General features: G+C 35.7%; 1 protein-coding gene across 1 annotated transcript in view; it reads left to right on the top strand.

The window, feature by feature from the left end:
• Positions 1-6431: 6431 nt before the first annotated feature.
• Positions 6432-12797, top strand: part of LOC124353146 (serine proteinase stubble) — a 101040-nt gene continuing 94674 nt past the window's right edge. The window contains exon 1 of the mRNA XM_046803007.1: positions 6432-6542. The gene's annotated coding sequence lies outside the window, so the exon portion shown is untranslated. The remainder of the gene's footprint in view (positions 6543-12797) is intronic.

The following is a 12797-nucleotide window of genomic DNA, read 5'->3' as shown; positions in this document are numbered from 1 at the left end:
AGAGTGCAAAACTCACTAATCTCAATCGGTGAAACTATTTTATAGCCGTGTGAGCTGCAATGTCCAAGACCAATGTGGTGGTCCTAGAAAGTAGCGAGAAGAGAGAGTAAGGTCGTAAACCAGAACAAGAGGCACGACCTGATAATTTTGTAACGGGAGCGTCGGTCGAGGTCCCGAGATGTTGCTTTAGTTATATAAGCAAAGTGACCTCAGTCGTGGGGTCTCGTAATGGAATCTATTGATTCGAAGACTTGAAGCGCCGGCTAAGGTCGGTGTCCCACAGATCTGGGACGCGCTTCATCTCATCCACCGTCACTCCCGATTAAGGCCACTTCTCATTCTTGTTACCGAAATAGAAAGTTAACGAGATAACCATCGCATTAATTCTTCACCCTTGCTCGTGTCACACTACTAATTATCCATTGTAGACTCGCTCTACTGGCGTGAGCAGACTTATACGGGCAAGGGTCTCTCATTATGCAGCTCCACAATCAGGTAAGTAGTTTAGGGGTCTCGTTAGAGTCAGTCAGTATGTCTCACAACTGCAGTCCGATAGATGTGATTCATTTATTTACAATGACAGTTTCAAATGAGTTAATCATCATAAATATTACGAACAATATTAAAATAAATAAGTCGATAATCTATCTCTAAACACGAAATAAATTAAAATTTACCTACGAAAGTTCACCACATTCGGATAAATATTTATTCCACCTTTAGTACCCCACTGTAGCCTGTGCTAGTGTGATGTGTGATTGTTATCCTCGTACTTGTGATTTGTGCTCGGTACTTGCATGCTGTGCAGTGACAACGCCTGGACTGGACTCCAAGCAGCTTTTGGGTATGTTTGAACCCTTTTCCTTACTTCTTTCTGTTCGTTATTTTTGTATATATTAATATTTTCCCAACCTGACGAAGAGGATAGATTCCAATCCTCAACACGTTGAGTTATACCTTTTATAACCTATAACGATGGCACATGCCCGAAATCCTGTATCCTTTTAAATATTTATGTCACAAATATGAAGGGTTCTACTCTACCAAAGGAGATACATGATTCTAAACGAAGCTTATAGTGGAAGCTAAACTCATATAATGTGTTACGAAATGCTTCACTATGAATGTATTTAAGTTTGGGCCTAACCGGGAAATTTTATTTATTACAATTGTTATACTCCAGATAATTCAACAGGATTAAAGTTAGCGATTAGACTTTAATCTTAGACTGTATTTTAAATGCCATTTATATATTTATGGCTTATGCTAAATGTAGAACGCTATCTAACGCAACTAATAATACAAAGTTCATACCTTAAGTGAAAGCATTGATTAATATTTTATGTTAGGTTAATATTTTCTGTATTTATCATTAAAACTATTTCGTCTGATTTACTAAAACAGACTCATGACAGGTTCTGGTTGATATCACTAACCAATAACAATTTAAAAATCAAGGGTCATTATGAATACTACCTCAGCCTTAACACTTACAAATTTTAATGGTTACCAATAGCAAGTTGGCGCAAATCGAGTAAAAGTATTAGCCATGCAAGCGAGAAAGTAAAATCACCATACAACTAGTTTATACTGAAAGTAATTCCAATAGTACATGACACCGAAATATTCCACGAACTTAAGTAGGTCAAACAGGGTCCAGTACAACTGATATGGGAGATAACGATAGGGCGATATGAAACCCCAACTATCACTTGATAATCTCAGTTCTATTTATCCTGATGCCAACGCATCATTCCGTGCACTGAAGTAGGCCAAACCATCCAACAGCTCCAGTGCAACTGATATACGGGTTAGAGACTAGGGGTCTAGATGAATCACCAAACTATCACAAGATAATCTCTCGAGTTATGCCGAATTGAAGACTGTCGGAGAGTTGTGACACGCCTGTAACATAGTTCTACATACCTTGATGCCAACGCATCATTCCATGCACTGAAGTAGGCCAAACCGTCTAACAGCTCTAGTACAACTGATATACAAGTTAGAGGCTAGGATCATGATGAGGCACCAACTATCACTTGTTAATCTCTTGAGTTCTGCAGGAATGAAAACTGTTGGAGAGTTGCGACACGCCGATAACATACTTCTACATACCCTGATGCCACCGCATCATTCCGTGCACTGAAGTAGGCCAAACCATCCAACAGCTCCAGTATAACTGATATACGAGTTAGAGACTAGGGGTTACGATGAAGCATAACTATCACTTGATAATCTCTTGAGGTCTGCAGGAATGAAAACTATCGGAGAGTGGCGACACGCCGATAACATACTTCTACATACCCTGATGCCAACGCATCATTCCGTGCACTGAAGTAGGCCAAACCATCCAACAGCTCCAGTACAACTGATGTACAGGTTAGATGCTGGGGGTCTAGATGAAGCACCTACTATCACTTGATAATCTCTTGGGTTATCCAGGAATGAAAACTGTTGGAGAGTTTTGACACGCCTAGAACATAGTTCTACATACCCTGATGCCAACGCATCATTCCGTGCACTGAAGTAGGCAAAACCATCCAACAGCTTCAGTACAACTGATATACGAGTTAGAGACTAGGGGTCTTGATGAAGCACCAACTATCACTTGATAATCTCTCGAGTTATATAGAAATGAAAACTTTCGGAGAGTTGCCATACGTCTATAACAAAGTTCTACATACCCTGATGACACCGCAGCGTTCCATGCACTTAATTAGGTTACTCCGAATCCCGTTATGGACCAAACCGAAACTGAAAGTTGTCCTGCCCTCAGTTGGATGCAGTAGTCCCGACTGCTATCTCATTTTGAATGCTTCCAATCTAGCCGTACTAGATCGCATAGTCTGGATCTTAATGTGTAGTGGTTGCCAAAAGGTTGTCCAGTAGTAGTGCCATAGCCACTCTGAGTATGCAAATAAGATTTTTGTTTGTGCATTTTCACTGTCTATTTGTCTAGAAATGTATACAGAGCCTGAGCAAGTTTGTGTGTAACAACCAAAAAGACAGGAACTGACGCTAATGAGTTCTTCGGCTTGCGAAGAAGTCGGTCATCCAACGCGTGTAGGGACTAAATCAGAATACTTAACGCCTCTGGCCTCAGTTCTTGATCGATCATCAGTAAATTTTGGCTCTGGACAGAACTTGAAAGTGTGCTTCCGAGTGCAGTGGTCTCGGTAAGAAAGAGGTAATACGGAGAGATGTAGGTCAGAGACGGCACGCCTCGACGTCGAAACGGAAAGTCGCAGTCGACTGCGGCTGGACGAGCGTCCTTGATCTGTTCAAGGTCCAGGACTCACTGCTCCGTGTCCTGGCACAGCCTACACTAGGGTACGTAGACACAAGTGCGTGTGTGAGTGTGTGTGTTATGTTAGCTCTTCTAATGTTACCATCACGTATAGTAAAATTAGTGGGTGTTATGGTCTGGATTTTCAATATTCAATATTAGTATGGTTTAGGGTCCTTTAGAACTATTTACCAATACCACTCCCCTAAATACGCCGATAATGTTCTTCGTTATCATTAGCAGTTGTGGTTTTTTATTATTTATATATGCGGAGGCAACACCACCCTAGGCAGTCTGATGGTTGCGCGTTAAAATGAGCAGACGCCGGTCGTGCTAAACTAAAACTAAATTAAATTAAAACTAACAATTTTTAGTTTTAACAAAAAAAATGGTTAAAAAAGATAATTGGCCTTAACATGATCGGCGACGAAATTTTTGAACCGTCCGGTTAAGACAAAGCTATTCATTAGTGTATTCTGTACCGTTCTGGACTTTTACTTGATGAACATAATTGAATATGTACATGTAGGGTACTCGAAATTGGTTTCCTTTTACCATGTGGTACGACTTATTTACATTTACTGAAGGAAAAAAAAACGGAGGAACCATGAATTAACATGATTAAACAAACCATTCACTCTGTAACTACAATTTGAGAAACAGAGTGAGCCCATGGCTGCAGCAAATACAATTACAACTCAATACGCTAGACAATAAATGTAATTTTTTACTACAGAAAATCATCAAAGGAGATTTCGTCAATTTTTTATTAATTTTTTTTATTATTTTTATTTTTTTTTATTTATTTTTTTTACTATACTCATTAAGTAATAACTATAAATATCAATATAATTCCAGGAATGAAACAAGGAAATAGGATGTTAAAGCGAAGAGGCATTGGGAAGCAAGGGCATTCAGTAACTGCACATTTTCTGATTTTTAGTGTTCATAAATTCGAAAATTAAGCGAGCCGGAAATCATGTATTTCCTTTTAGAAAATTAAAATAATCATAAAAACTGACAGTTTATTAAACAGCTCATGTCTTTGTGTATGTGCCTAGATAGGTTTTTCCACACATTATCTTGAATACCATTTAGGACATTATATGTCTATAAAAGGGTAATTACAGCCAAAATTAAGATTTTTCACCCTAACTTTATAGTCGAAATAGAATACAAGCGCAGAAGAAGACGCTTTTTGACTGCAGTAGTCTTACCAGTCAAAGGTATGTATTTAAGTACCGTATCCTTGTCAAATTTGTTCCAAAGATTAAATTGGCAAAATAATCTTATATGAGTAAGAATAACTAATCATTCGTTTGATACTGTTCAGTAAAATTCTGAGAAATCATTATCTGCACATATGATTTAACACAACCAAAATCATTTCAAAAATTGCTTCGGCCTGAAAGAAGTAAATCCTGAAAAATACCATTTAAATCCAATAAATGTATTGTAATCTCATATAAGCAGATTTAAAAATCTAGGTAAACAGTCAAAATATAAAAATATTAATCCTTTATATAAAAAATTATATCTTTGTTGGAACTGACCACAATTTCAAATTCCCACTTTTTAAGATATTGGGCTGTTGAAAAACAAAAATATGGTTTTTTGTTTCTTCTTAAGTTACAAGTGCTATTAATTTCAACTTCCTGATGCATGGAGCAGTTGGGGTGAAAATACTTTTTCTATACTTAACATTCTGATGTTTGTCAAAACTAAGGTAATAACAATATAAGTGAGAATTTATACGTCATCCTGTAATTTCATACACATATTGTGGGTAAATGCGTTTTTACATATTCATAGTTGCAATGCCATTTATTCCCATTAATTGTTAAGATATATTGTGTACCGTAAATTAGTTAATTAAATTTCATACAATGTAAATTTCGCAACCTAATCAGCCAGTATAATATAATATTATTTTACATCCAATGTTCCGGAACTAAAATTATTGGGCGGAGTAACTACCTAATTGGCACGCGTATGAATTCTTTCTTCTAACCCTTTGTAGCAGCCCAACTACGTAACCGATCAGACCTCGCGCGCTTTGTCCGTAAGTAAAATTTATCTTTTCGTATTATTAAATTAGCCCTTTGATGCCAAACGTATAAGATGAATATAACGTAAAGTAGAGATGTGAATAGTAAAGTAACTTACCCTTGAAGATCTTTTATTTGCTTGATGGAGATAGATAAAGGTTGTGGCGTCGTCCTTATGGCGACGAGCACGTTGTTATAAATAGTAATTTGTATCATTAAATGGCTAATACCGTCGCAAATTTGTTTTAGGCGAGTTTACGTAGCTGAAGTATCTCACATGTTGTTTGAATAGATGGCTACCACTTCCCAACTCTACTCCTCTTCTAGAAATAACCGTTCTTAGACTACAGCTTCAATGTCTCGTGCCAAGACGCCGACACCCGGGTTGTGAGTCTACCTATTGCGAAGGGAAGTGAAATATTATTGTTTTGTAAAGTAAAACGTCGTACGCATAATTCAATAGAACATTGGATATTTTAGGCCCACCTAGAAGATATACTTTTTAGTTATTATATTCTAATTGGCAGCAACGTGGCATTACATAACTTTTCCTTTACCATCTAAAAGTGGTGCTTTTAAGTTTTCGTAATTAAACTGAACTTATAAGTAAACTTTGTATTTCTAGTATTTATTACTACGACCTCAGAAGTCACCACCCCCATGTGTTATCGTCATGCGGTACAATTGAAACGTGTTTTTTTCATAATTCCATATCCATTGATAAGTTCTTCAACGGTGCCAAGCTTTTCTCAGTGGTGGATAAAAAATCTTTACAGTGCCAAATTTAACCTCAAGAAATCTAATGTAATCAAGGCTTGGAGTCTGACGTTGACAAACACGTGATGAAAACCATGCGTATAACAATTTTACCAACATACCACCTTGAAATTCAAAGTCCTATCTTAAGGCACCAGACAAATCCAAGTTTAACAAAGCTGCACGAGTGCATAGGATGCATCCTTCATATAGAAGAAGTGGAAGAACACTGGACAACTCTTCCATTCATAACTGAACCAGACTACAGTAGTTGTGGTCGCCACCGCTACGCGCGCTGCGGTAGTCGAGCCTTCAGCGCTGCCAGAGCTAGTCTTCTCTCTTCTGTCTAGCAGTAGCTTAGTGACTGTAGGTGTGAACACATTACAGGTGGTTGCCCCCGGCTTATCATGGGATTCTCCTGACCTTATCTGCTTCTCACTTCGCGCCCACAGGTCAATACAAATCATTATTTTATTTTACTATCATTTTAATTAGTTTTTTTTTGCGTCTCGGTATATCGAGTTGTGAAAAGACTTTAATGACTGGTTTTACTAGTTTTTTCGATAAAAAGTTGTCCAGCATCTAATTATTTATATTGTTTTTAATGTAGCTTCTACTACTCTTACAACTGTTTACTTAATATCACAGGAGTTTTAGAGTTTGTTAACTTTGTTTGAAACTAACTAATAATTACTTAAACTTTTGGTAATTGTTTTAATTAAACTTTTTCTCGAAAGCGAACTGAATTATTTTTTTTAGAATGATATTGTTTCATATACATTTTCCTGTTCGAATTTACACGTACGCATGTTACATACAGTATAAATTTTCCTATTATATGTAAAAGCTACTTACATCGAGCTACTTACACACTTGATGCTTGTGAACTTAAATAATGAAAGTATAAACTTTTCTCGAAAACGAACCGAATATTTTTTTTAGAATTTTATTGTTTCATATACATTTTTCATGTTCTCATTTACATGTACGTACGTTACATAGATTACAATGTTATTTAGGATTTGTAAAAATTTTATTTTGATACTTGCAAACTTAAGTGATCTAATTTGAAGTACAAACAGTGTATAAATATCATATTAAAAGGCTTTCCACAAATTAAATAATAAAGCAAAACCAAACGTCCTGGAAAAAGTTGATATCAATTTGTTTGGTTTTAGTTAAATCAGTTACGTTATACTTTGGTACCATGTGTAGATTTTTTTAAAATAAATCAAGAGAAAACGTTGGTCTTGGTATCACTTATCGTTCCTAAAGATGTTAGCAAATGTAATTTGTAATTAATTGAGTGTTTTATATTTTTACATTGTCACCGTTCTTGATAGATATTCGGAAAATCGTCATTAATTTACCATTCAATTCTGTGTTATCAATGTCTGGGGTAAATGTATTTCGGATTTTCTCATTTGAACCTTTATAAGTGTTAGTTTCTCATTCGTATGGTTTAGAGCTGTTTTTGTGAGGATATAGTACAGAGTAATTAGAAAATCAATCAGATTAATATTAATAATATCTACATAATAATTAGAAAAAAGACAAATTTTAAAACGACTTCAATCATTAATGCTGAGCGTTAACTGATAGTGAAACTCTTGACCTACAGGTCTAATAGTCAGGTATGTAACTGGCTGTAGAGGTTAATGAAAAGTTTTAGAAAAGTGGGCAAAATCGTTAAATAATTATATGTATTTAGGTCTATGCGGAAAACGTCAGAACGAAATTTTTATTGACTAGTTCTTGAGATTTATAAGATTGCAGTGAATGGAAACGGGCCTAAGTGGCGAGAAGAATCTCTACTATTGGATATACGCAGTCCCTTGTGCCAGTGACGATGGATCTCACTTTCGCTCTTGACATTTCTACCTGAGTTGGGATTTTGGATTGAAGTTTGAAATGCCAGGAGGTGAAAGCTCTTAAACCTCGGGAGATTGATAGATGTGATTGTGAACTTCACTTTGTTCTTTACTTCTTGAGGCGCAATAATAAGTAACGTTCGATTTAACAACGTTTCTGTACATTGTCACGTTGACTGTTTTTGTCATAACACTTCTGTTTTCATTTTTAAGTTTATAAGATAACTACGTTACATTTCGCCTTCTCATAACAACTATTGTATAGTTATCGCAGTAGTAATGTACCAATATTTAATATTAATAAGTAACGAACAATATTTTGTTTCCCATAACATTGATAGTGACTAGCGTCATATTTACAGAGTTTCAAATTAAGGAATTTCTAGTAATAAGGAAAATACCTTATATGTATTTTATCATAATCAGAAACTTACCATTAACTTTCTCCAAATAATTTTTATAGTCACTTTCAGACTATGATATATAGAAATATGGAACTTTTGTTCGTGTAGATACATTTTTAAAAATTTAGTCAGCAGTGTTTTATCACTTTCTAATGGGACCTGTGGCAGTTTAAAAGTTGCAAAACGTCTTAAATGCTTATTTTTTAAATTCTATATAGTTTTAAATCTACTATATTACTATATATTTGGGGTTGTCAACCCTATAGCAACTGGGCAACACTAAGTTTTAAGTACGATTTTGTTTACTTACAAATAAAACTATATTTTTTAGAAACCTATTAGCTGTCAGTGAAGTATGCATTTTTATTTCAATTAAACTACTGACAGATGGGTACCTACTACAATTATAGAAAGTGTATTTCGACATTCAGGAATCACTTTCATTACTTCTGTTGCTGGCGATGTCGAGTTTACTTTCAGTTTTTGGCCCATCTGAACAAAAACAAGCAAACTTAGAACAGGCATACAGTTAGCAGCTAATGCTTCTCTGTGGATGATACAACGTGTATTTCGACATTCAGGAATCACTTTTCATTACTTTTGTTGCTGGCGTTGTCGATGTTACTCACAGCTTTCGGCCCATCTGAACACAAACCAAGCAAACTTAGTCCAGGCATACAGTTAGCAGCTAATGCTTCTCTGTGGATGATACAACGTGTATTTCGACATTCAGGAACAACTTTCATTACTTTTGCTGCTGGCGCTGTCGATGTTACTCACAGCTTTCGGCCCATCTGAACACAAACCAACACACTTAGACCAGACATACTGTTAGCAGCTAATGCTTCTCTGTGGATGATACAACGTGTATTTCGACATTCAGGAACAACTTTCATCACTTTGTTGCTGGCGCTGTCGATTTTATTCACAGCGATTGGCCCCTGTGAACAAAAAACAGCACGCTTAGACCAGGTATACATTTAGAAGCTTATGCTTCTCAGAGGAAGATAAAACATGTATTTCTACATTCAGGAACAACTTTTTTTACTTTTGCTGCTGGCACTGTCGATTTTACTCTCAACTTTCGGTCCATCTCTACAAAAGCCAGCACACTTAGACCAAGCATACAGTTAGCAGCTAATGCTTCTCGGTGGATGATACAACATGTATTTCGACATTCAGGAATAACTTTCATTACTTTTACTGTTCGCGCTGTCAATTTTTCTGACAGCTTTTAGCCCATTTGAACAAAATCCAACACATTTGACCAGAGAATGTTCACTTGAACCACATACTGTACTCAATGATTTTAAAGGTGAGCTCCACTACAGTGTTTCATTTAAGTGATTTTGAGAACAATAAAACTTTTCCTATCTCCTCTTCAAGATAATCTAATAGCAAGAATGTAAGTAGCTTGTTACTCAGGTGGTTCTTTTTTTGAGGTCATTAAGTAATTTGTTTTTTAATATTGGAGGATATATCGACAATTTGCTTCTTTAATGTATTATTTGGCAATATAGTTTTTTTATCTATTTGGTGTTTTTATATACGGTAACGTACTCAAGCATGCAGAGGTCCTCGCTAGCCTATCGCTGTATCACACCCACGTAACACTCGCGACTATGTCACAAGAATGAGCGAACAGAATCAGGCGACGACTTCAGAAGTTCAAAATAAGCTTTTTATTGTGAGAAATTAATATTATCGACTAAGCCTTTGATGGTTAAAAATACCTGTTTAAACTATGGCCATTGTTTAATACACTTAAGGATTGTTATAAATAAAGTCAATAAACATTTACCATACTTTATGTATAATATTGTGGATGTTCTTGGGCATAATTAGTGATGTAAAGTACGATGCCCAAGATGTAAGAAGTGATGTTTTATGTAAACTCATTTGTAGAATCTTTTACGAAAAAGCATTCTAAGAAAGAACACGACCAGTCAGATAAAAATAGGGACCAATAAAAACTATACAATTAGAGTTCTGTTTATACAAAGAAAACTATATACAATCCAAACATTACACACCCATTTATTATGTAATTACAAATTTTCCACAATAAAGATTTTTTTATTTCTACATTATTAAATTAGCTCCAATAAAATAATAATGCATTTATTAAAAATATTACTAAAATTTTGAATTATAAATGTATTCATTTTAAGCCTCAAAAACAGATTAGCTGACTTAATGATTAGCTATAGTAAATAAAACAACATGTTGGTGATTTGAATAAAAGTAAAAACGTCAATAGAAAGAACGAAAAATGGTTTATGAGTTGCTGGATGGAAACCACAGTACAGGTCAATCTACGTGTGCTACAAGTGTTATCATGCGGAACTAATTATATGTCTAAAATTATGCTTGGGTAGTTCAGACAAAATTTATGGCATATAAATTTTATAAATCCGATTCCCAGATCAATTGTAAGCGTTGAATAAATGTATAGTTGTATCGCTCAGCCAATTTTATTCCCTTAAACAATTTTATTTTATGAACCCTCTCAAGCTTCCCCTTGAGAGATCAATAAATAGTTTCTTAGGAAACCTGGTTGGATTCTAATATTATCTCTAGAAGTTCCTGGACCTCATTTCGACTTCTAGAAGGTTTTTGCTCCTGGCAGATTCCAGTCTCTAAGTTATATGCATCTAGAGGCTTCTCAACAAAAAATTTTGTTCCTGAAAAACTATTCCTCAACAAGTTCGCGTCCTTTAGAAATTCCTGAAACTAGAAGTTTTCTCCTTTTAAAAGGTCAAAACTTCTAGCAGATTCCATTCTTAAAAACGTCTGGACTCAGAGTTTTTGGCCACTCGTAGTATCTGGCTCCATAAGTCTAAAAGCTTTTAGCCTTTATTAGGCCAGATTTTAGCCTGTAAAACCTACTAGGGACTGGAAGATTGGAGGCTTCTCAACTGAGAATTTCCGTTCCTGGAAAAGTTTGCCTCTGCAAGTTTGCGCCCTTTACAGATTTCCTGCAACTAGAAGTTTTCTTTCTTTAAAAGGTCAAAGCTTCTAGCAGATTTCATCCTTTAAAATCGTATTGACATTTATTAGGCCAGATTTTAGCCTGTAAATCCTTCTAGGCACAGGAAGATACCAGGAAGGACCTCCTGGATACCAGGAAGTATACCAGTCTTTGGAATATTCCGGCTACTTGGACATTCCACTGTCTGGAAAATCTCTCTCACGTAATGAAAAGTATATTATATGTTGTTTGCTTATGACATAACAGTATATAATATGCATATCCTGACATTAAAAGGAACAGCTAGTAATATAACATGATATACATGCATTCGTCCTAATATAAAGAATATATGCAGAGATTTAGGCTAAATTCTTTTGGAATAAAAGTAGGTTGCCGACGAGAACCTGCCGCGGCACTTCCACAAGCGTGAGATATGGAGCCGCTATTATAGACATGCCTCTACCGAATACGGCAAAACCGGTGATCCTCGACAGTCATAGGTCAGTCAGGTTTGGTACTGACAGAAGATAAGAGACGTTTGACATTCTTTTACACAAAAACCGTTTCAGAGACTTTTGGAACTTTCTACAGTACACTTCAGTTAGATGAGTTTTGTTTTAGACTTTCCCTTAAATTCTCAAAGGGATGACTAATCAAGTTAACTTATTTTTTTGCCTCAAGCGATTTGCTCAATTGTTGCCGCTGGTTGTCAGAGGAATGCCGGTGAAGGCTCTAGTTTTGCCTACTTCAATTACGGTGACGTGGTGATCAATGATATGACGGTTGACCTTTCTAAGAAATTCAGCGTCCTCAGAATCATTGTGTTCGGTTCATCTTCAACTCCTTATTTTAGAGCAATTATCACTGTTAAAATCCAAATAACTTTGAGATCTTCATCTCCTTCGTCTGTTGCACGTAATAATTCGCAATGGCTGTCCAGCTATGAGGCCCAAAATTTTGTTTTATATCCGTTATTAGAGCACGCAGAACTCAAAGGGATACATCTTCATTTGCAATTCCAATACACTGGGCAGCCTTTTATGATAAATTTTTCACTGTTTCCACATGTCCTTTTTGGAACTCTCTCCCAGATAACATCAAAATATTGATAAGCGCGATCTTTTAGGGGTTGAAGTTAGACAGATCCTTCTTCTGCGGGCTCGAGGGACAGTTTGCGGTTCTTGAGGTGTTACTTGAGTAACTGCGTGTAAATTGAACCAATAAGGAATGGAAATGTTGATAGGATCATTATCATTTGTAATAAGAGAGACATATTGAGTTTTGTGTATAAACATAATATAATATAGATCATTTATTGTAAATCTCTTAGACCCAGTATGTAATATAGTTATAGGGTGCAATTTTTAGTTTTAATTTTGTAGTAAGAATGATTATATTTTATTTTCTATATTAGTGATTAGGGGTTAAATGGTAGAGAGGACTTTTATACGGCCTAAC

This window comes from Homalodisca vitripennis, chromosome 1 (assembly GCF_021130785.1).
Source record: "Homalodisca vitripennis isolate AUS2020 chromosome 1, UT_GWSS_2.1, whole genome shotgun sequence".
Lineage (NCBI taxonomy): Eukaryota > Metazoa > Arthropoda > Insecta > Hemiptera > Cicadellidae > Homalodisca > Homalodisca vitripennis.
This window is presented reverse-complemented; position numbering and strand designations above follow the sequence as displayed.